At 47.2% G+C, this 22,585-nt stretch overlaps 1 protein-coding gene across 1 annotated transcript in view; it reads left to right on the forward strand.

Moving 5' to 3' along the window:
* ADGRV1 (adhesion G protein-coupled receptor V1) overlaps positions 1 to 22,585 on the forward strand; it is a 2,034,994-nt gene that overhangs the window by 1,786,994 nt on the left and 225,415 nt on the right. The gene's annotated exons all lie outside the window — the stretch shown is intronic.

Genomic DNA, 22,585 nt, shown 5'->3' on the forward strand with positions numbered 1-22,585 from the left:
GACCAGGGTCCAAGGACCTGCAAGCGCTCAAATGGTACAACGTCTGTACTTTCCTTGCAACAAAGTTCATGTTGCAGTTTGAAGTTTTTCAACATTATGCCTCTAAGAAATGAGCAGGTCCTCAGTGGAGTTAACCATGGCCATCAGTTAGCGGCGGCCATGGGTAGCAAGTGCTTCTCTGTAGTGTCTTTTGGCACACCTGGCACTGCCCGGGCTACCCCATATCTCACGGTTTATGGAAATAAAGACTGGAACCAAAACTCTGCTGGCGTATAGAAGCCTCCGTAATTTGTCCTTCTTTTCCCTCTCATAACCGCTCAGCATAAAGTAGGAGCATCTTAAGGGGATAATGGGCTTATTAGTGTGGTTAAGCCTGACTAAGTAAACCATGAACCATTCCAGTGGCTTGTAAAGCTACTGGGGTGCCTTCCGCATTTGGCAAGATGGGTAAATACTATTCATGCTCCAAACTGTATTTCACATCCAAGTGCAGGCTCCGTGAGGGCTACCTTAGTCACGTGAGGAATGACGTTGCGGCGGCACCTGGCGCGCCAGCCTGAATAGCGGTGGTGCTCTTTTTAGGGCGACCACTCCCTGCCCTTTGAGACCATCTCAAAAGAGGGCGTGGGCGCTGCGCTGCTTCGTAATATGCGCATGGCCTGCTGATTACGGGATCTCTGAAGTAAAAACAGACCTTTCAGACACATGTCTGTGCTTAGTTGGTGACGCAGTTACTGCGCTTTTCGGTTTGCCACATCATTTATTTAAGGAGCGTGTTCTTCTCTGGAATGCCACTGAGCGGGCTAGCAAAGGGCTTTGACAACCCACTTTGAGAGATTTTCTACTGTTTACCCTCTTGCCTGTTGTCGTCGACCTGTGCTCTGAGAGAGGCTTCCGGTGTTTTGCTCTGGTCTGGATGTCCTTTGTTATCTTTATTCCGTCTGTCTCCTCGCCCACGCAACATTTTGTTTTTGTTTCCTGTTACCATGGTTTTACCTCTATCTCCAATGCCCAGTATCTCGCAGTTAACTGTCTTTTTCCCAGGTCACTGGCTTCTTTACATGTTACCACTTAGTCCTTCCATATAATGACCCCCTTTGTCCACTGGATGATTAATAGGATTCCTCTCTTCGCCTTTCCTTGACCCCTCAATCTTCTGCCTCTCACCCTCGGGTGGCTTCCAGGGGGGAGACAGTCGCCCATAGATGCCTGTGCAGAGTCCCCAGTCCACGCCCAATCAGCCATCCCTGTGCTGGAGCTGTCTTGAAGCAGCCCATCTCTGGGTGCCAGAGGGTGGCTTTGGGCTTGGGATGTGGGGATACGAATTCATGCATTGGCCAAAGTCACAATGACGCACAGTGATCAGGAGGACAGAAGCCAGCAGCGTGATAACCAGTCCTCTGGGTGCAGCACGGCGGAGGGGAAGACTGCAGTCATGGTGTGCCTGGAGAAGGTGGCAATGCCAGGCCTTCGTAGAGCTTTCTTCCTCCAGTGAGCGGAGTGGGGCAGTGGAACCCTGTGAACACAATTATATATGTTGAGGAATCAATGAACAGACTAATCATCTGACTCAATACACGAGAGGCAGGTGAGTGGCGCGTGCATCAGCCTACATCCAGGTCATCATGGCCCTGGTGGACATCAGGTTAACCATCTGGGAGGGTCGGCATCGCTGCGCCTAGTCCTTACTGCACAGATCCTTGCCACGTGCAGCTCGCATGGCATGCGGTTCTCATAGTTATCACGGGCCTTTTAATTGGACTGCAACACCCAGGTCCAGCAATGTTGTTAGTTTCTAGCCGTGGGTCAATTTGCTTTTGTTTTTCATGTGCATATTTTTAGTTCATTAGATAAAATTGTCCATATAAATACAGCAATGTGTCAACACAAATAGGTGGAATTCCAAACCTGGCATACTATTCATCAGGTAAAGAGGTAGGCGAAGCAATGGGCACCAATTTAGGAACATTGGCATAACACAGGCCCAAGCAGCCCCGCGGTGCGTGGGGTGGAGGGGCCTAAGTTCCATGGGGCCCCCTCAGCACAGTACTCTGCCCGAGAGCTCCCCGGCTCCTCCACTTGGAGGGGCCCCCTCAAGTTTAGTTACGCCCTTGGATACTAACACTTGTGCATAGCAGCATTAGCCACCATCATACCTCAAAAACATCTACAGGGATCCCCAAAAGAACGATTCACACCCTTGATCTGGAGTTGGGTGGATGGGGAGGGGGTATTTACCACTCCCAGTACAAGGTGTGGTATTTATCAGATGTGGTAAATACCCCTTAATGATATTTGTCCAGAAGTGAATTCAATATTCACAATTCAAAAGTAAAAGAGATTCAACATATATCAGAATTTAATTTTAACACCTGACGTTCTTGGCCACAAAGGGCTCCTTGTTTGGTAATCCCCTGCTCAACTAGATCAGAAAATGCTGAAAGTCTGATGCGGTATTAGACATACAGCTGCTTAGGCATCAACAATTGATGCCGATGATGTATGTCTAATGCCAAGGGCTTTTTCGATGCAATAAAGTTTGTGTTGTGACGTGCAGATCTAGCAAAAGCGAGTTTTATTACCGATTACATCTCATCCATACCCAGAAGTGACAGAAGGCTCTCCCATAAACCCTAATTACCAGAGAGGTGTGCCTCAATTATTTATCTTAAGCAATCGCCCGCTAGCTAAGAACGTCCCTCCATAAATTGTATGCAAGAAATTTAAGGATGCCATTTCTGCCTGGATAGTAACAGGGCCACTGAAATTATGCAATTCTGCTGCATAATTATGGATTTTCTGTATTTGCCACATACATATTCCATCATCTGCATCATTTTCAGATTTTAAGAAAAAAAATGTTTCTAGCTCAAACGTATCAGAAGTTACTAAAAATGTGGGAACGTGTTCCCGTGCTATTGGAAGCAGAAGGGAGGCTACTGTTGGAGGGCCCTTTGCAAAGGTTGACTGGGCATCTTTCATTTGCTTATTGTTGTATTTAGTTTTTAAACTAGTACTTTTGAGGTCAAATCTTTGCCGAGATAGTATTACTGTTTGTAACAATTACAGAATAAAGAGGCACAGCCTTCCTTCCACCATTCTCAGGTCCGGAGCAGCTATTGGAGCTGTATTTTGAAGGCCACATTGAGGCAGAGGGACCGCAATTCCTTGGCAAATGTTTTCCAGGCCAATTTAAATAGACTTCCATAGGTTGCTCTGAACAACCTCACCGAAGCCTTCATGGCTACCAGGACATCACAAGGACACTACTGCACACCGCTTGTATAAATGGTGCAGGGTTGTGCAGACTTTCTCTTGGCAACTTTGATATGGTCTTTCCCCAAACTTTAATTTTGCTGATGAGGATGAAGAGTGCCTATTGCAGTTGGTTGAGGGCAGGGGTTGGAGGAGCTCATCATTTTATCCTCCATAGGGTTTCAGTGGGTTTTCCTGAGGTTCCCTGTTCCAGTGGTTGCTCAGATCCCTCTCGGTGTCTGGAGGAGCCTGTGTTTGCTCTCTGTGGCAGTGCCTTTCTTAGCGGGCCATTCTGTGATCACGTGGCATAAACACAGAGTCAGTTGTATGTGATCCGCCACCACATGTATAGCGCAGTGTATGTACCTCACATGTAGCTCTGAAGATATGGACGTGCTGCTGGCCTCCCTCTAGTGCTCAGCACCACGGAATCCGAGGGCTCTCCCTTCTGCTGGCCGGTGCATTCAGTTCTTACAATTAATGTTCTGAACTAATGATTCCTTCAGTTCTCCCTTGTCTAGCATGCCTGGAGCATCTTACTTCCTGTTCACTGAAAATACCCCAGTCAAATGTATTCAAACAGTAAAGACTGATCATTAGCTAATTAATGACTTGTGTAGTGTCCAGCTGGACACTTTCTAGTGTTCCACCTCTGTTTGTACCTGACACTGCACACCCACCTATCACAGGCATCACCGGTCAGGCTACCCTGCCAATAAAAGGCGCCGGGTGCATGTGCCCTGGGCCAGTCACCTAAGCATATCTAGTGTCCGTGTCGTGATTTCAGTAGCATGTGGGCCTAGGGCCTGCAACACCACAATGGCGATGAGTGGGTTGAGCACTACGCTTGTGCTGTTGGGCGTTTCGTGCTTGATCATAGAAAGAGTGGTGCCCTGAGTCTGAGGCACCCAAGCACCTGCTGGTAGCGTGACAGTGTCCAGGGCAGGATAGGGCGAGGAGAAGGACGTCCAGCAGGTTCACTGGGAAGGTCCCTGCAGTCACTGGCTACTGTGAACCAACACTCCGACAGGCATGGAATGAAGTGAGTGCCGAAAAAGGAAGGTGAAGAGCTGTCAACGTCATAAGGCGCCCACACTGAGTGAAGCGTGCTGTTGCAACCCCTGCACACTGGAATTTGTGTTGTGCCTTCCTATGACATGACTGTCTGCTGCTGCCGCGTCTGCCCTTCCTCTGCCCTGGTGAGGAGAGAATAAAGCCACCCAGGTGGGCACAAGAAGAAGCCCGGACATGCAAAGAGAGGAACCGTGTCGCACCCCGGCAGTCAGCCGACAAGGCGTTCCCCTTCCGGTTGAGGTGCCCAAAAGATGCCATACCCACAGACAGGAACCAGCATCGCCAGTGCTCTACGAAGCCAACAGCATAATGAAAGCTGCAGTGGGCTCTTGAAGAAACTCTAGCACCTTCTAATGACTGCTGACGACACACTGCACTCAACAGTGACTTACGCTAAGCGACCCAATAAGGTTCCTACTCGTATTGAAAACACACACACCGCCCGACATAATAAAAGTGGCGAGTGACCCCGTGCCTCCTCTGTCAACAAGGCACATGCCTCCAAAACTGTCCTGAAAAGAAAATAGTAACGCCTTCCCAGCAAGCAGCTACCGCTTACTGGTGCTCACGCATCATTGCACATAGTCACATCAGGTCAACAGCACCCCCCGCCCCATAACATACCCAACATCCCGCAAATACGACACAGACACCAGTGTTAGATTGGGAAAAGTTGCTGCAGGTTTATTACATACAACGTTATGTAATCATGGTGGGTTATCTTACGGGCAATCCAAGGGCAGGCCGCATTCTCGCCACCTGCCCGCCTGATGAGCCAATCAGCACAGTGGCGAACCACCCATCTGCTGCGCCATTATGGTAATAACCCTACTCACGCCCCTGCGGGGGCGTATCTAGGCAAACCCCTGGTTGCACAGGCACACAACCGCCGGAAGGACTACTGGGGCGCCGACACGGATTCCCGGACCTCCCATGATGTTCCAGGTTAGGCTCTGGCACCCCTGTGTGCCCACTGAAGTACAGTGCTGCACCTCTCTGCTTCTGGATTGACCTGCAACTCTGCCTGCAACGAAAAAGAACACATTAAAAGTTTCCACAGGTGCTCCCCCCCTAGCTGACACTCAGGGTAAGAGGTAGGGAGGGAATAGAGTGTCCCGTGACCCGACGCGCGACGTCCGGAGCGGCAAAGAAGCTACCAAAATGGCGAGGGGGAGTTATATACCCCTCGCCTTGCCTGCCGCCCCGGACGCGCGTCACTGGCCCGCCCACCCTCCTGCCGGGCACCGCCTGCACGGGGTGGAGTGGATGACCAGAGTAAGGGGGGGCGGGGAGGCCCTCAGTGACTACGGGCCCACCCTCCTGATGGCCACAGGGTGACCTCGGGCTGCCGCAGAGTTCCCAGCGCAAACTGGCAAGCAACCGGCAAAAGGCTGAACTGGCAATGCACCTGCCCTGATTCACTCCGCACCAACATTGAGTGACCCTCCGCTTGCAGCGCCCGCATGGTTGGAAGACTACACCTACTCAATACACTGGAGACAGGAGTGTTGATCGGTCCGCGTCTGCTCCTGCAGCTGTTTACCCAGAACCCTCCCTAAGGGCATGGCCTGCAGCCCTGGCAAGGCTGCTGCGGCCCATGTGCAAAGCTGAAGAAGTAAGGGGTCACTCACAATGAAAGACTTCTGCACCAGGAGAGTAGAGGTGGCTCCAGAGTCACCTAGAGGCTGCCCATTTGAACTGCACCATAAAATGACTACAATGGGGCCGCCCCTACAGGGGCTAAAGATTTTCAAAGGAACATGCTGCTCTGCATGTCTAAATAGCCTGCAGTGCACCAGCATACGTTTATCCTGCTGTGGAGAGGCCAGTTGAGAAGTGCACCGCCGTGCACACTGGTATCCAAACCAACTGCCAGATGACATGCGCACCCTGGTGGGGAGGTGCCGTCACCACATGTTCTGAAGAAAGTAGAATGGGCGCTGCAGCATCGGAAGATAAAATACTGCACCAGCCCAGATCAGCCTGCACCTGCATTTTCAGCCTCTGCACCTTCCTGCTCAGTGCCCAAATGAATTGCAAGGCTCACAGCCCCTGGAGAACTGCTGCAGCCTGAGAGTACTGGTGACTGCAACGCCTCCTACCAGTACTTCAGCACACCAAGTCTACTGCCGCTTTGCATTAGCACAATAAGAGATAAGAGAGACAGAATAATGGGACCCTGCAGTACTGACACACTTTGCCACAGCAGCACAATCAGTTGAGAGGTGTGATCCTGGCAGGAGGCTCCACGCTCGCACCTCCACCCAGAGCAGTGAACACAAAGGAGGCCAATGCCCAATACAGTACCTACATGGTGAAGGATGTTCAAGGCAAAAACAGCACCTAAGAAGTCCAAGGCACCCCAGGACATAGACTAGCTGCTCTAGCCAGACTGCAACACCCACAACAGCAATAAAGAAAGTGCACTGTACATGCACCCCCGGGTGGCTGTCTGATGCAACCACATGCAAAGAAACTGCGACACACACACCTGGTGGTATATGGCCACACCGGCAAGAGAGAGGAGCAAGCAGGCCAAGAGCAAGAAGAGGGCACCCAAGAAGAAGACGGAGAGCACTAAGTCAGAGGTGCACAGACTGCCGCGCCGGGGAACGTGACAGCGTGGGAAAGCGCCTGAGAGATAGAGGCATCTCCACAGAGAAGCACTGCTGAACGCAGCAGGGCGAGCATCCTCATCTTCCTGCACCTGCAAAACCACGCAGTAGGCCAATCATAGCAAAGAGTGTCCTCCCTCACACTGCCTCAATACGGAGTTGCCAGTGATCCAAGACAGGCAAGAGGAGAGTTGCAGGCGCAACGTGGCAAGCTGCCACCGCAACATGTGCTCCAAGGACACGCAACACATGGTCGGATGCCACATTTGCACCACAAGCATGGAGCACATCACTCAAAGTGACCAACCCTGCTGAGCATGACTCCATGGAGGCAGGAGCAGGCACCATGATGGCGCAGGCTCGAGGTGCAAGCACAACATCCTCGAGCAAGAGATAACCTGCCATCCTGGCAAAGGAGTACAGCAAAATCCCTGAGGAGGGGAAGGGGCCGGCAAGAGGTCCTCAAGGAGAATAAGCACTTCCTACCAACAGGACAGACCTGTGACAGGTCAGCAGCAAAGTAAAGACTGTCCCAAGAACCCGAAATGACCAGCAAGATGTCCATGTGGTGCAAGCATGAGACATGTGCCAGGACGTCCACACTAGGAACCTGGTTGGAAGGAGGAGAAGAGCGTAGGGGGACCCCACTCCACCAAAGAGGAAAGGAGAGTGGCACGACACAACAGGGCAAACAACTACCACAGCAAGAGGGAAAAGGAAAAGAGTGACAGGACAGAGGACTCGTGCCAGCACTGGAGAAGGTGTTCATCAGCACAATCCACCGGGGTGCAGAGACGTCACTGGAGACAACTTTGTGGGAGGACCAATCGTAAGCCGCTAACAAGCAAGATCTGCGTCCAGGCCCCACGCTTCACAGTGCGACCGCCTACTCACCTGTCACAGCTGCTTGGCATCAATGGAACCACATCTAGCAAGTGCACCTGCCAGAAGACAACCATAAGTAGGCACAAAGTCCCTCAAGCCCTCCTCACTCCATGAGGTCGCCGAAAGCAAGAGATTGCCACCTGTTGCCCAACCAAAAGAAAATTATCCTATCCGTCATACAGGTGCATCATAACCAAAAACATCTGTGGAACATCGCACCACCAGAGTGGATCCAAACACTCAAGACATCCGGGGTTCAATGAGGCTAGCCACCCAGGAACCTTGTGTGCCCCCGTAAACCTGAAGCCTGCCGAAGAAGAGCATGCCCGACCATTGGACCATCCACCCTTGGGGTTACACAAGGCTTGGCCGTGGCACTGTTGGGAGTTCTGCAGCAAGCCCTCAGCGTAGCCTGTGAAAGGCCCTCAGCCCAAGTGGTCACGTAGCAATTCAGGGGCAAGGGCCTCAACAGAGTTCCTGTGAGAGGGTAATCCGAATCGGCAGCAGCTCCACGACAGGCACCGGGAAGCATGGAGGTCGCAGATGGAGACTTTTCACGCAAATTCCATCTGAGGAAAGCACAGAACCCGAGTCCTGATGGCGAGAGCACACAGACTGAGTCACCACACTCTGCGGCTATATGAGCGATTTGGCAGTTCCTCAGTGGCACCTTTGTGTGGCCTGCATGAGGCCTGCACAGTCCACATGGTCCCATGGCAGCCCAGCAGGAAGGCCCTCCAGGAGACTCCTGTGAGAGGGAAGTCCAGGCAGGAAGATTCTGAAGCTGCTCAGCCGTCGGGAACTGGAAAGCATCATTGACTCCAGGGAAGGCCCTCATCCTACAAGGTCATCCTTCGTGTTTACAGGTTGGCTGTCTACCGGAGCCTGAGCGCCTTCAAGAAGATCTCCAAAGTGTACTCCACAACTGAAGACCTGGCTTTTTAACTTATATTCCGTGTCTTCATCTTAACGCCCAGAGAAAAGCAGTCAGCGCCAGGACACTCTTGGGTAACCGTTCGCGCAATAGAAATGCCAATAATATAACATAACATACCACCACGGCTCCAGATGCCTTGCTATTTGAACTTTGTAAATAGACTCTAACACCATGAGACCAGGCCAGTCTGAACATCAATGGAGAGGCGGACCAAAGCTTCCTGACTGATTGGTCCAGAGCTCCCGCACCGCCCAGCAGATGGCCTGAAGAGACTTATTGGTGCTGCATGTTGTTGTTTGTTTTTCTTAACATGTTGGACTTTTCATTTGTTTCTTTTTCAATTAAAGTTTGGGAGAGAATTAGTGTCCTACTGGACATGTTCTATTGTTCCACCTCTGTTTGCACCCCACACTGCACACCCATCCAACGCAGGCATCACCGGTCAGGTGACCCTGCCAATAAAAGGGGCTGGGCGCATGTGCCCTGGCCAGTCACCTAATTATATATCTAGTGTCCGTGTTGTGATTTCAGCAGCATGTGGGCCTAGGGCCTGCAACACCACAACTTGAAACGGGAGACAATGTGGCCTAATGGCTAGAATGGTCGACCTCAAATCTGGGGAAACGGTTTCGAGTCTCTACAGTGATACTCAACACACTGTGATTCTGGGCAAATCACATAATCTCCCCGTGCTTAACAAAAAGAAATAAAAAATTAGCAACTGATGCTCATGTAAAGTGCTCTCATACCTTTGGGTCTAGTTCGTGCTATATAAAACAATAAAAGCATTTGCAGGCGACCTGCCCCAGTGCCCCGCTATACACGTCCGAGAGCTGGCATTAAGCTCAATCAAAATACATAGTGCACTCCTATTGAGGACACTGGAGGAAACAGCAAGCCTGAAATCATCTACTGAGCAACCTTAGGACCTATGCACGCATTCTCACTTGGAAGCTGGGACGTGGCCTGAGCAACTTTTACTAGTCAACCTGATAACAACACCTACAAATATAGGAGCAAGGATACAGCAAGCAAATACACTAATTCGGAGATATTTAATTTAATTCATAGATACAAAAATCAAAGTGTTAATATTTATGGAAGGTTGAAACTTTTCGATATTTTGCTTTTTTTTCTAAAAGACGAAGGGACAGGATAGATAGATTCTAGTTTATTATCTTGTCTCTTTTCTACTCCTAATGCACTCATTTTGTTTGCGCTTACCAGTGCTTACGTTGGATCCAGCTATCGTCCATGTTAGAGCTTGTTCGCTTTGCGTTGCGCTGCCCAATAATCTCTACTAATATTGAATTTTTTTGACAGCAGCGAACCCCCAAAGTGGGTGTCGTGGAGTCCGAAAGGTCTGCGGACCCCAAGTGAAGAACCCCTGGGTGACCTGTTTAAGAACTGGCCGAAAATATGAGCTTCTCGTTCAGACAATTCGCATTGTAGAGAACATGAGCTGCAAACCAACAGCATCCATTTGTTTGCCAGTCTCTGCTTTCTGCTTTAACTGAAAAATCCACGGGGCAAGTTAACAATGGCCAGCGATAATTATCGCTCGCCGTGCTTAGCGATAATTATATTATCGCAGGCTATCTCTGGAATGTATCGCCCTGGTAGCGCTTTATTAACAACGCGTTACTCCAGGGCGATAAAAATTCCAGAGATAGTGAGGTTATCGGCCTTTTGCAGGGAACATCGCTTGTTTTTCCAGCGATGTTCCCTGCAAAACGGCAATAACCTTGCTGATACGACCCATAGGGTCATATCAGCATAATCCACCCCCTATGGTAGGGATGGCTAAGTCAGGATTTTAGCAGACGTTAGATTTTGGCAAAAACTGCAGTTTTCGCCAAAATCTAACGTGTGCTAAAATCAGGTGGTCTGCCTTTTAAATATTGCAATGTAAACATCAGCGATATTTGCAAGGTAGTAAATCCGGGGTACGCCCAGTAACGCCCACTTTGCATCTCATTGGAGATGCAAAGGGAGGCGTTGGTAAAAAGGGTGCTATTATGCGATTATGCATGTTAGCACCCGGTTGTAAATAGGGCTCTGGTTTTATCTCCTTTTTTTGGCTCTGTAAGCCAAAAAAGCAGAGAGAAAGCCCTTGTAAATATGCCCCAAAATCCCCACATCATCTTTCTTTCCGGGGGCATTTTAAAGATGGCGGTTTTCTTTACATCCAAATACCGAAACAGAAACCACTGGTCACCTGTCGGCACAGCCAGAATGTTAAACATGGTGGGAAAAATTGCAATGTTAGATAAGTTTCACTTGACTTTCCTGATATCTTTAAGTAAGGAAATATATAAGCCATAATTGAGCCATTTCCCCAGCATCAGACTTATGTTTGATCAGTAAGTAATCTGTGCCTCAAGAAACAGGACAAAGGCCGATTTTAAATTCACCTTAGCTCTTGCAGTAAAGATAGTAGACTATATCAGTTTAGTCATGTCTTCTTGGTTTACTGCTACAGCGCTGGGATGCCCCCCGGGTAGCTACGCGCTTAACAAATGCTGTTTTCATTTAATTTCATTTTATGTCTAGTTCAAAATTAAAAATTGAGATTTTGAGCCAGAGTTGGCAAGCAGTACTTTTTGCTTGACTTTCACCACGAGGGGCCAATGGCAAATGTCAGTCAGGAGTCAGCGTGTTTTTATACAGGGTCAGAATATTTTTATTATTTATGGTTTTTGTAAAGCGCGACACTCGTCCCATGGGACATCACGGCGCTGTAAATCAAAGGAAACTGCTGAGGACTGAATTGGGGAGTTAGTTTTTGGGGAAAAGGTGAGTTTTAAGTTTTTGGCGGAATTGAAGGTAATTTGTGGTGAGTCTGAGGTCTACGGGTAGCTCATTCCATCTTTTGGCAGCCAGGTATGAGAAGGCGCGACCGCCAGTTCGCGCTTTGTAGATGCGCTTGGATTTAGCCAGCGCCAGGTGGTTTGATCTTAGATTCCTGTTGGGGATGTAGAACTCAATTTTCTCTTGGAGAATGAGGGGGCCCGTTTTATGAAGAGCTCTGTGTGCATGACAGAGTAGTTTGAAGGTGGCCCTCTGACGCATTGGTAGCCAATGGAGTCTTTTGAGACATGCGGATGCCGAGTCTCGCCTGCCTTTGTTACATACCAGTTTGGCTGCCTGGTTCTGGAGGATCTGTAGGCGGGAGAACAGTTGTTCGTTCATCCCTTCGAACAGGGCATTTCCATAATCCAGGCGGCTAACTAAGAGGGCTTGAGTGACAGTGCGTCGACAGTCCAGGGGTATCCAGGAAAAGATTTTTGCCAGGAGTTTAAGTATTGCGAATCCCTTGCCCCATAGTGAACGAATGTGGTCCTTCATGGACACGACATCGTCCATAATGATGCCGAGATTCCTGGCATGCTGTTTTGGAGTGGGAGCTGATCCCAGTGAGGATGGCCACCATGTGGCGTTCCATGTGAGTTTAGCTCCTCCAAACAGAAGTATCTCTGATTTGCCGGCATTTAGCTTTAAGCAATGGTTGCGCATCCAGTCTGCCATTTCAGAGAGACAGCCGTGTAGCTTTTCTTTTGCTGTCTCTGATCCCTCATCCATTTTCACCATCAGCTGTGTGTCGTCGGCATAGGAACATATGCCGATGCCCCACTTTCTTGCAATGTCTGCCAGAGATGATACGTAGACATTAAAGAGAGTGGGGCTCAGTGAGGCCCCTTGTGGGACTCCACAGCTGATGGGATAGGGTTTTGAGTGGAATTGGCCCATGTGAACTGATTGGCTGCGATTGCTGAGAAATGATTTAATCCAGCCCAAAGCTGTAGCTTGCACTCCTTTGCTTAGGAGGATGTTTAAAAGGCGGTCGTGTGACACCGTGTCAAACGCCGCCGACAGGTCGAGCAGTATCAGAGCCACAGATCCTCCTTGATCTGTGATGCATCTCACACCGTCCGACACTGCCAGCAGCGTTGCCTCGGTGCTATTGTTGGCTCTAAAGCCGGTCTGGGTGGGGTCCAGGAGTGAGTTCTCCTCCAGATATCTGGACAATTGGGTATTAACCAGTTTTTCCAAAGCCTTGGAGAGGTAGGGGAGCTGGGAGATGGGCCTGTAGTTTTCAGGATTGGTGATGTCGGATCTGGCTTTGTTCAGAAGGGGGGTCACGGATGCGTGCTTCCAAGTTTCAGGAAAGGATGCGGTGGTGAGTGATTGGTTAAAAAGTTTGGTAACAGGTGGGCAGAGCGTTGGTGCGATTGCGGAGAACACAAAGTGGGGGCATGGGTCTGCAGGAGAGCCAGATTTGATTGTTTGTAGTACAGATAGTACCTCGGTTTCAGAGACTGGTTGAAAACTTGTTAGACATGGAAGATTGCCTGTGTCTTGTTGGGAGTTGCTGTTGTCTGATGCTGGTGAGTTCTTGTCAGGGTTGTCGTGCGAATGAAGGGAGTGTGGGGGGGTGAAGGTGGAGTATATTTTGTTAATTTTGTCCATGAAAAAGGTGCTAATGCGGTCGCAAGCCTCAGTTGACGGAGTGAGGGTTTGTGAGGTACTAGAGGGATTACTGAGTTCCTTTACAATTTTGAACAGTTCTTTTGTGGAGTTTTGGTTATCAAGGATTCGTTGACTAAGGTATGCTTTTTTTGCGGCTCGGATGGCTGAGATGTATTGTTTCCGTTTGGTGACATAGTTTACTCTGGTTTCCGAATCTTTTATTTGTCTCCATCGATGTTCGGTTTTTTGACATTCCCTTTTGAGGCTTTTAAGGAGAGGAGTGTACCATTTTTCCCTGGTGGCAGTTTTTTCCCTTAACACCCGTAGGGGCGCCAGTGTGTCTAGTGTTTGGCGAATTCCCGTTTCTAGGAGAGTGGCGTTGGTACAGATGGAGGCGTCGTCACTAGGGATGATGTTTGTGTCAGGGAAATGTTTATGAAAGTTGGAGTCATTAATGAGTCTCCAGGCTCTGTTGGTGGTGGGTGGGGTGAGTTTGGGATTCATGGGTTTACCGGGAAGTTTGAATGAGAAGGATATCATGGAGTGATCAGACCAGGACAGGGGGAGGATATCATTCATAATGGTAGACTCAATATTCGTGAAGAGGAGGTCCAGGGTGTGCCCTGCTGAATGCGTAGGACCTTCGACCCACTGTTTAAGCTGTAGGAGTTCCATGTCGTATTTCAGCTGAGCGGATCCGGGGGCAATCGTACTTTCATAGTGGACGTTGAAATCTCCTATGACCATGTAGTTGTTACGTTTTAGGCAGGATGGTAGTAGTTGGTTTAATAATTTGGCACTAACACAAGTTGGTTGTCCTGGGGGGTTATAGACAACAGCACCAGCTAGTATAATAAGGCCCTCTAGAGAGATATTGAATGGTAATGTTTCAAGTTCGGGGTATGTGGTTATTGTTTCCGTGAGGCAAGTTAGGTGATCTCTGAAAATCACGGCAACTCCGCCTCCTTTTTTTTCCCCTGGCCTGTTTTGTGTGATTATTTTATATTCGGAGGGGAGGGCATTAGCTAGATCTGGGGCGCTGGAATCGGTTAGCCAGGTTTCCGTAATAAAAACTAGGTCGGGGGTCATGGATATCAGCATGTCCCAGATGTCCAGTGCATGTTTAGGTAAAGACCTGGCATTAAAATATAAACATTTTAATTCCAGCAGATTGCTAGTGGGGGAAGAGTGGCAGGAGGGCGCGAGGGGGAGAAGGCGTGTGACGTCAGCGCTGGCTCCGCTGACTGCACGACCGTTTTGTCTGGTAAGTGAAGCGCTGCCCAAGTGTTCTGTGGCAGTATTTATAGCAGTTATTCTGTGACTTCGGTTCACACAAGTAATCTGTGACTTCAATTGTACACAAGTATTCTGTGACTTCAAGGTTAATACAAGTTAAAAGTTTTACAAAATGCAGGTTAATCAGTGACAGAATGTTATAAAAATTTCAGTCTCCTTACTCCCGGCTTTCCCGCCTCAGGAGTCAATCCTTATCTTTGCTAGAGTGCCTTAACGCTGCGCTTTTAAGCGCGAGTGATTGTTTGGGGGCGCGGCCTAAAGTGGGCGTGGCCTCCGCTCGTGGCAGGAGGGCGCGAGGGGGAGAAGGCGTGTGACGTCAGCGCTGGCTCCGCTGACTGCACGACCGTTTTGTCTGGTAAGTGAAGCGCTGCCCAAGTGTTCTGTGGCAGTATTTATAGCAGTTATTCTGTGACTTCGGTTCACACAAGTAATCTGTGACTTCAATTGTACACAAGTATTCTGTGACTTCAAGGTTAATACAAGTTAAAAGTTTTACAAAATGCAGGTTAATCAGTGACAGAATGTTATAAAAATTTCAGTCTCCTTACTCCCGGCTTTCCCGCCTCAGGAGTCAATCCTTATCTTTGCTAGAGTGCCTTAACGCTGCGCTTTTAAGCGCGAGTGATTGTTTGGGGGCGTGGCCTAAAGTGGGCGTGGCCTCCGCTCGTGGCAGGAGGGCGCGAGGGGGAGAAGGCGTGTGACGTCAGCGCTGGCTCCGCTGACTGCACGACCGTTTTGTCTGGTAAGTGAAGCGCTGCCCAAGTGTTCTGTGGCAGTATTTATAGCAGTTATTCTGTGACTTCGGTTCACACAAGTAATCTGTGACTTCAATTGTACACAAGTATTCTGTGACTTCAAGGTTAATACAAGTTAAAAGTTTTACAAAATGCAGGTTAATCAGTGACAGAATGTTATAAAAATTTCAGTCTCCTTACTCCCGGCTTTCCCGCCTCAGGAGTCAATCCTTATCTTTGCTAGAGTGCCTTAACGCTGCGCTTTTAAGCGCGAGTGATTGTTTGGGGGTGTGGCCTAAAGTGGGCGTGGCCTCCGCTCGTGGCAGGAGGGCGCGAGGGGGAGAAGGCGTGTGACGTCAGCGCTGGCTCCGCTGACTGCACGACCGTTTTGTCTGGTAAGTGAAGCGCTGCCCAAGTGTTCTGTGGCAGTATTTATAGCAGTTATTCTGTGACTTCGGTTCACACAAGTAATCTGTGACTTCAATTGTACACAAGTATTCTGTGACTTCAAGGTTAATACAAGTTAAAAGTTTTACAAAATGCAGGTTAATCAGTGACAGAATGTTATAAAAATTTCAGTCTCCTTACTCCCGGCTTTCCCGCCTCAGGAGTCAATCCTTATCTTTGCTAGAGTGCCTTAACGCTGCGCTTTTAAGCGCGAGTGATTGTTTGGGGGCGCGGCCTAAAGTGGGCGTGGCCTCCGCTCGTGGCAGGAGGGCGCGAGGGGGAGAAGGCGTGTGACGTCAGCGCTGGCTCCGCTGACTGCACGACCGTTTTGTCTGGTAAGTGAAGCGCTGCCCAAGTGTTCTGTGGCAGTATTTATAGCAGTTATTCTGTGACTTCGGTTCACACAAGTAATCTGTGACTTCAATTGTACACAAGTATTCTGTGACTTCAAGGTTAATACAAGTTAAAAGTTTTACAAAATGCAGGTTAATCAGTGACAGAATGTTATAAAAATTTCAGTCTCCTTACTCCCGGCTTTCCCGCCTCAGGAGTCAATCCTTATCTTTGCTAGAGTGCCTTAACGATGCGCTTTTAAGCGCGAGTGATTGTTTGGGGGCGTGGCCTAAAGTGGGCGTGGCCTCCGCTCGTGGCAGGAGGGCGCGAGGGGGAGAAGGCGTGTGACGTCAGCGCTGGCTCCGCTGACTGCACGACCGTTTTGTCTGGTAAGTGAAGCGCTGCCCAAGTGTTCTGTGGCAGTATTTATAGCAGTTATTCTGTGACTTCGGTTCACACAAGTAATCTGTGACTTCAATTGTACACAAGTATTCTGTGACTTCAAGGTTAATACAAGTTAAAAGTTTTACAAAATGCAGGTTAATCAGTGACAGAATGTTATAAAAATTTCAGTCTCCTTACTCCCGGCTTTCCCGCCTCAGGAGTCAATCCTTATCTTTGCTAGAGTGCCTTAACGCTGCGCTTTTAAGCGCGAGTGATTGTTTGGGGGTGTGGCCTAAAGTGGGCGTGGCCTCCGCTCGTGGCAGGAGGGCGCGAGGGGGAGAAGGCGTGTGACGTCAGCGCTGGCTCCGCTGACTGCACGACCGTTTTGTCTGGTAAGTGAAGCGCTGCCCAAGTGTTCTGTGGCAGTATTTATAGCAGTTATTCTGTGACTTCGGTTCACACAAGTAATCTGTGACTTCAATTGTACACAAGTATTCTGTGACTTCAAGGTTAATACAAGTTAAAAGTTTTACAAAATGCAGGTTAATCAGTGACAGAATGTTATAAAAATTTCAGTCTCCTTACTCCCGGCTTTCCCGCCTCAGGAGTCAATCCTTATCTTTCCTAGAATAACCTACTAAATGGCAAGTATGAATGAGTGTCGCATTTTACAGTTATTAAAGAATTCAGAATGAATTCAGAAACCATCTCTCTGTGTAAATCTGTCATTTATTTTTTGAAAAACGTATCAACACCCTTTTTCCAAATTTACACGAGGAAGGATTACGCTACTCTTGCCTGCTAGGAGGCTAGTATACAATTTATGGCAACATTTTGGAGTAAGGACATTTGTTTGTCTTTCTTAATAGGTTTGTACACCCCCTTGTGTATTTGTTATGGAAATAATGTCCTCCCTTCTACAGACACACTAGTTTATCCTAACCCTAAAAAGTTTAAAAATAAGGGGCCTTATTTATGAAGGCCTTGCGCCGCCGGTGCGTCATTTTTTCCCATTTTAAAAGTGACGCACCGGCGGCGCAAGGCCTTCATAAATAAGGCCCAAGATTTCTAAGTAAATTTTACTCTAATTAAGAGATTACGTTATCTAATCTTCAGAAGTTAAATATTAAGATGGTGGGGATTGTACTGCAGAGCTTGCAAAGCAGAACAGCAAGAGATCCATCCTTATGCAACACAAATTAGGGCAGATCAAGAGTAGGCTGACTGTTTTAATGATACAACTACTGATAGGGCAGGGGTATCTAATCACATACTCTATTATGTTTGGACACCGCTGGCTGTTGCCCGGATATGCACAATAAAACACTTGAGGGTGCCATATGTTTTGCAGGATTAATTACCAACCACAAACCTTTGACCAAATAGGGAATCTCTTCTTGGTAAATCAATACGAAACAATTGTTGTGTATTGAATAGTGAAAACAGAGGAAACTCCTGGGTATCTTTTTGTTCTTGTCGTCCTGATGCTGAAATGTTTGGGTATGCTGTATATATTAGCCAGTGCTTAATTTGTGCTGGTAGTTTCCGGTGCTCCGCATGGCACTTAATTGTTAACATTGGCACTTATGACGGTTTACCACATGGTGGCGCTGTTAGTCTAATTTAGAGATAAGTACAACAGCAGTTGTTGAATAATAAAAATAATAATATACATTTATGGAATCAATCAATTAGTCAGGATTTCTAGAGAGCAGCTAAACACTCATGAGTGTTCCTTGGCGCTGTCTTTCTGCTGCAATCAGTCAAAGAGCCAGGTCTTCAGTCCCTTTCTGAATTCCGTGAGGGATGATTGCACAGTGCGGACAAGCATCCGGCACTGTCCAATCATTGAAAACGGCATCTTGCACAGTGCGAGCTGTAGTTTTCTGCCGCTCGAGTAGACTTTTACTCGAGCGGCAGCTTTCTCAACGCAGACTGGTAGTTTCTCATCGCGAGCGGTCGCGAGCATACGCGACCACTCACAATGATAAACCTGACCACCCCGTGTTGAGAATCTCGCTGGGAGGTTTATTTTCCACGCTCGCGATCGGCATCTTGATGTTGCTGATCGCGAACGAGAAAAAAGTCTCGACGGGATATCACTTTGCTTGCTCGCAGTCGCCAACTTGACGTTGAGGACCGCGAGCAAGCAAAAAAGGACCGCTGTACTAAGGTACGCTAAGCGTATTTGCACTGTGCTATGTGCAGTTCGCGTAGTGCGAAGTAGCGCAAACTTCGCAAACTACGCGAGCGTAGCATAGTGCTTTGCCCAGGGTTAATGTATACTTAACTTGTCAATAGTTCGATCCTCAATGTTTGGTTTTCTGATGGCATGATATTTTGAGTCGATGTCAAAATGTGAGGTTTGTGCAAAATATATATTGTTTTCTGATGTTCAGTTATTTTCATGTAATATTGCATATTGTTTGCGAGGTAATTTCTGTAGAATCTCTTTTTTGTACGACGTTGGTTAGAATCAAAACATGTACTAAAGAATTATTGCAGAAAAATAAATAAAGCTGCTTAAAATGTGTTGAATGCATTGAACATATTTTTAGACTTCATTTTATGTTTTCACTGATTGTAAATCGTATTTTTAGATACTACTTTTAGCAACTTGAGTGTGATTGCACTGAACAGCATGCTATTGGAATACTCCTTTCTTCCTGAATTAATATTTAGATTTAACACTGAAGATACTTTATGGTTGTACGGAAGGGTATCCAATTGTCTTTTTGAATGCCTCTTAGCAAGTGCTTCATTTGTGCTGTTGTTTGCCGGTGCTCAGAATTTGCACTTATTTGTAAACATCGGCACTTATTTATGAGAGCCGACCACATGTTAGCACTGCCTGTATATTTTTGAGCAGATCTCTTGAACAACAAATTCAATATACTTTAAACAGAAAAATTAAATGACTCCAGGCCATATTTGCACTGCCAGGTGACCTGAAATAGTCAAAATTTCACACTTATGTTGTGTGATGCTAAGGATTTAGCAGTGCTGGCAAGGACAGTGGGTAGTGTCAACCATGTAGGCCTCCTAAGAAATACATTGGGTCCTGTCACTCAAATGTTTACAAATTAAGTACTGCCCCTAGCACAATAAATATAATCCAAAACATTTTTTCCCATTGCTGAACAAGCATCGGTAAAGCCAAGAGCCCTTGCATTTTCTGTGTTCAATTTTCTAAAATCTTTTTTTTAAAGCTTTATTTAACAAAAAATGGTTGCTCCCATCTGCACACATGTGTGGATGTGTTTGTATGTTTTAAGAATAACGTGATAAAGTTGTATTATCTGTGTGTGTGGTTGTGTGTGTGTGTATATATACACAGGAGGTAGTTATAGTTAGGCCAATGTTTCCTTGGCATTTTTTGACTTGCCTATATCTTTGGTGCTGTTTGACGACTCCACGAAATCTTTTTTAAAAAGTGTCATAGTGAGTCTTGTTGTGCATGGAAAGATTTGGGGTGCTCCGTCAAGCAGGGGCTGAGAGAAAGGGATGGGTCAAAAAAATGTGTTTCCCATGTTAATTCCAGTAGCCTCTTTAGACACGCCTGCAGCCCCAACTACTGAATGGAATTGCACCAACTTTAGGAGACAGCTAGCTTTTGGTCCACAGATTGTGCTTTTTGTTATTTGGTATACATCTATTCAGTGGTTTGTGAAATATTAAAGGATATTCCAATTTGTATATATACGATTCCAGCCAATGCGTGAATAATAACAAACTCGTGCAGAGAGCTACAGAGCTCTGATTGGCTGCCAACGCTTCAACCAGGAAAAGTTGACAGTCATCCTGGGACCCAGCTTCAGCAGAGTCCCCAATAAAGTTGTTTTAATAAGTAAAGGGTACAGGGTGCATTTTCTCTCTGACCCTCTTGCTCTGGTGAGACCCCACCAGGGCAAAATTGCATTTAAAAAAAAAAAAATTGCAGTGAATTCGCTACATTCGTAATTTTGTGGCAAAAATACCAACTTTTTTTGAAAAGTGCCCCCGGTTGAGACAGGTCCCGGGTCATTTTAAAAGAAAGGAGGGGCGATGCACATGGCCCCCCTACTGAGGCTCTTTGAGCCCCAGGGACAACCACCTCCCTGGGGCTTTATTTACTTAATGGAGCGTGGCCATGTGGACCCCCCTCCATAGGCTCAAATGAGCCCTGTGGACCACCACTTCCCTGGGGCTTTATTTAATTAATGTAGGGGGGCACAATGACCCCCCTTCCTGGGCTGTTACAAGCCCCGGGGTCCACCACATCCCCGGTGCTAAAATAACATTTTAAAGTGGGGGTGGAGGCTCCTGCTGTGTCCGGGGGTGCCTACCCCTGGGACCTAGCTGTTTGGTTTTGCTTGGCATGGAGCTGACAGCTCCCACCAAGCAAAAGCAGGCAGTCTGATTCCAGCAGGCTGGAGCTGTCAAAGTGCTCCCGCACGCTGGAAGCAGAGGTTTCATGTCTTTCCCTGCCACAGACGTGCAGGCAGGTAAAGAGATGAAACTATTGCTCCTGCATTCAAGGAGCTGCATTTTCAGAAGCTCCCTGCAATCAGAAGCAATGCTGGATTCTGCAGGAGGCGGGTAGCCGGCTGGGGCCACAGGCCTTGAGGCTCCCCTAATAGCCTCAGGGTAAAAGATCAGAAAGAGGCAAAATAAATGTGAGAAACGATTAGAAAGAGGCAGAATAAAGGTCAGCAATGAGTAGAAAGAGGCAAGATAAATGTCAGAAATTAGAAAAAAGAGGCAGAATAAAGGTCAGCAACGAATAAAAACAGGTAAGATAAAGATGACAAACTAGCAGAAAGAGGCAAAATAAAAGACAGAAACAAGCTTAAAGAGGCAGAATAAAGGTCGGAAAAGAGTAAAAGGAGGCAAAAGGTGGGAAACAAGCAGAAAGAGGCAAAAAAGAGGTCAGAAACCAACAACAAGAGGGAATATAATGGTGAGAAACGAGCAGAAAGCGGCAGAATAAAGGTCAGCAACGAGCAGAAAGAGGCAGAATAAAGGTTAGAAGCAAGCTGAAAGAGGCGGAATAAAGGTGAGAAACGAGCTGAAAGAGACAGAATAAAGGTCAGATACAAGCATACAGAGGCAAAATAGAGTTCAGAAATGAGCAGCAAGAGGCAGAATAAATGTCAGAAACAAGCAGAAAGAGGCAGAATAAAGGCCAGAAACGAGCAGAAAGAGGTAAAATAAAGATCATAAACAAGCAGAAATAGGCAGAATAAAGGTCTGAAATGAGCAGTAAGAGGCAAAATAGAGGTCAGATACCAGAGGCATGAGCGAACCACCCAAGATACCGCACATCCCCCTTATCCCAATGTAACAGATAATGTAATTTTACTCCGTGCACCAAACCAAGGCACCTGCAGCTCCCAAGGAGCGACCAGAGGGTGAAACAGAATCCATAATACGCAGATAGTGGTGCACCGCAAAGGTAAAGTTCATTCATAAACAAGTACAACTCCAAGTTTTATGTAGTCCAGACATCTTTATTTTTAATTGATGATAGCAAACGACGGCCAACGTGTTTCGTTCACTGCACTTGAACTTCATCAGGGCTGCAAGAAAATACATAAAATCACATATATATACATACATATTCACTTAAAGACAGAGTACGGTGTACAAAGATACATACTCAATTCACAAACATCTAATACAGCAACTAAAATAACTATATGACAACCATACAAAAACAGAAGGAATTATCACAAAAGAAAAGAGAACTCCCTAAGACATCTCCCATAAACTGAAAAAATACATATAGTGACTCAATTGAACATATCAAGACCCACAAAAGTGAGGTGACAACTGGCACAATTATTGTAAAGAAATTACTGTAATTAAAGCTGTGCGTATAATACAAATAGTATGATATAATGCAAAGATAACCTAATATCAATGTGTGCCCTATCATTCAACAAGATTCTCCATCATGGATAATACCCAGTGTAAAAAACCTAAACATCAAGTTGTATACCATACTGGAAAGGAGCATTGGAGTACGTAGATGCTAAGAATAATACAGAACTTTCCACTTAGAGATTGGTCCCACCTCTAAATGACACAATCTTCATGAGATGACACATGTCAAATCACCACGTCCACCAATTACATTGCCATTCTCTGTAGGGGAGTTATTTTAGAGATTATTA

The sequence above is a fragment of the Lissotriton helveticus genome, chromosome 2_1 (genome assembly GCF_964261635.1).
Source record: "Lissotriton helveticus chromosome 2_1, aLisHel1.1, whole genome shotgun sequence".
Classification (NCBI taxonomy): Eukaryota; Metazoa; Chordata; class Amphibia; order Caudata; family Salamandridae; genus Lissotriton; species Lissotriton helveticus.